The sequence below is a fragment of the Etheostoma spectabile genome, chromosome 18 (assembly GCF_008692095.1).
Source record: "Etheostoma spectabile isolate EspeVRDwgs_2016 chromosome 18, UIUC_Espe_1.0, whole genome shotgun sequence".
NCBI lineage: Eukaryota > Metazoa > Chordata > Actinopteri > Perciformes > Percidae > Etheostoma > Etheostoma spectabile.
This window is the reverse complement of record NC_045750.1, coordinates 17,026,528-17,029,194: the sequence shown is the minus strand read 5'-3', so window position 1 is coordinate 17,029,194 and position 2,667 is coordinate 17,026,528.

Sequence of the window (2,667 nt, the reverse complement as noted above, 5' to 3'; positions counted from 1 at the left end):
GCCTGTGTCAGATACGGTTTGACTTTAGCTATCAGTCTAAGTTGAAAAAAGCTAGCCTTAACTACAGCACTGACCTGCTTATCTAGTTTAAAAGTACTATCAACAATCACTCCAAGATTCCTGGCATGGGATCTTAAGTGAGGTGCTAGTTGGCCAAGGGAGCTGGTAAGAACCTGAACTAACTCTGGACGCCCGAACAAGACAACCTCCGTTTTGTTCTCATTAAGTTTTAAAAAGTTTAGGTCCATCCTTAATATCGTTCATGCAGTTTATCACGGCCTGCAAAGATTCTTTAGCTGGAACCTTTAGCGGCAGATACACCTGCACATCATCAGCGAAACAGTGGAAGGAGATGCCATGTTTCCTGAAAATAGATCCCAATGGTAGCATATACAGGGAGAATAGCAGTGGACCCAAAACTGACCCCTGCGGTACCCCACAGGTCAGAGGAGCCACTGAGGATGAAAACTGTCCCATTTGTACTGAAATTGATCTGTCTGTTAAATACGACTCAAACCACTTAAGAACAGTGCCAACTCAAATTGGAGAGATAGTCTAGCTAGCTGTCTGGATTTACCCGAAGAGATCTGAGGAGAAAAAAGCTGATTCCACCACAGTCATGAAATGTCCTCAGGAGTGCCTCCTGCACCCCAAAGGACCTGAGTCTCCTCAGCAGATCCAGACTGCTCTGGCCTTTTTTGTACAGTGGTGTGGTCCGTCCAATCCAGTTTGTTGTTCAGGTGACGGTACTTGTGTAATTTTACCATACCTAGGATGTTGAGGAGAGTGTTCCTGTGAAAATCCACCACCAACTTATTGCTTTTCCCAGCATTGATCTAGAGGTGATTGCGCTGGCACCAGTCCACAAAGCCACAACTACCAAAACAAAGACAAAAAAAGATGTACACAACTCAATCTAAGAAGCCCAATTTGACTGCCAATGTGCAATCTCCCAGTCACATTGCATTGTGCCTAGTTGACTATCCCTTCACAGAAAAATAGCTGATTGTGGTGTGCACTTCTAACTCTCTCTCTCTTTCTCTCTCTCTCTCTCTCTCTCGCCGCTTCACGAGGAACAGCTGATCACAATTATATTCAAAGGGGCTTTATTTGCATGGGAAACGTTTACATTGTCAAAGAAAGTGTGAAATAAAAACAAAAATTTACAATGACCAAAAAGCTACTAGAACAAAGTATTTAGAGAACTGTGTGATGTGTGTTGTGTGCAACATTTAAAAAAAAACTATAAATGAAAGTAGGTCAAGTTTAACTAATAAACTTAGCACAAAACGTAAGGGAATTTGTGTTTGGTAGATTATTTTCGGTTTTGCATGCTTCTTTTGCTCTTCTTACTACAAAGGTGACATATAAAATATAATGGACTTCATAGCGAGCAGTAGCCTAAGAGATTAAGGACAAAGTCCTGTGGTAAGAGTGAAAAGCCATGGTGCACTTCGGCACAGTAGTAACTTGAGCTAAATTCACACATAGCATAGCACACATATGATGCCCACAATGACAATCCTACCCAGCTGTTTAGCAAGCTTTTTGTTTACTGTAATCACTATGTCAGTTTAGTGTGTTGGCATGCTAACCAGGGCTTGACATTATTTTTTTGGGTCACTAGCCACTGTGGCTATCAATTTACAATCCTCTTAAATGTAAACACCTACATCAAGACTGTATAAAATGTATGCACTGCATCCATCCATCCATCTATCTTCATCAGCTATTGGGTCGCGGGGGCAGCAGCTCCAGCAGGGGACCCCAAACTTCCCTTCCCAGAGCCACATCAACCAGCTCCAACTGGAGGATCCTGAGGCATTCCCAGGCCAGGTTGGAGATATAATCTCTCCACCTAGTCCTCAATTCAATTCAATTCAATTTTATTTATAGTATCAATTCATAGCAAGAGTTATCTCAAGACACTTTGCAGATAGAGTAGGTCTAGACCACACTCCAGAATTTACAAGGACCCAACAGTTATAGTAGTTTCCTCCAGAGCAAGCAACAGTGCGACAGTGGCGAGGAAAAACTTCCTTTTAGGCAGAAACCTCGGACAGACCCAGGCTCTTGGTAGGCGGTGTCTGACGGGCCGGTTGGGGTTAGTGGAAATAACAAAAATAGAAAAAATAGTAGTTTGTAGCAGTTCATGGCATAGCAGGGCCCTGTGCGGCATTACAAGGCACAGCAGGACGTAGCTGGGCACCGCAGAGTGTAGCAGATGAACATGGCACCGCAGAACGTGTAGCGGGACCATGACGACAGCTGCTACCATGATTTTGGAGCATCTCGGATCCGAGGTAAGCTGCATTGTGAACGACGAACATTCGGACTGCCGGGGAATACTCCCCAGAGCTAGGTTAGTAACAAGCATTTCTGGGACATGGATGCACGTAAGGAAAGATAGGAAGATAGAGGAGAGAGGAGCTCATGTATCAAAGGATGCCCCAACGTCTAAAACTATTACAGCAAAACCAAGAAGACAGGGTAAAGAGAGGAGACCTGGTGCGGGACTAGAACTCTCCCCAACCGGATCGGGCTGTATGCCAAGTCTCCCTTTAGCTTTATTATATGCTTGATTATATGATAGATAAATCTAACAACTATGACAAAAAGCAGGTGGGCCGGGTTAGGCGGACGCTGCGACTCCTCACTCTCTAACAA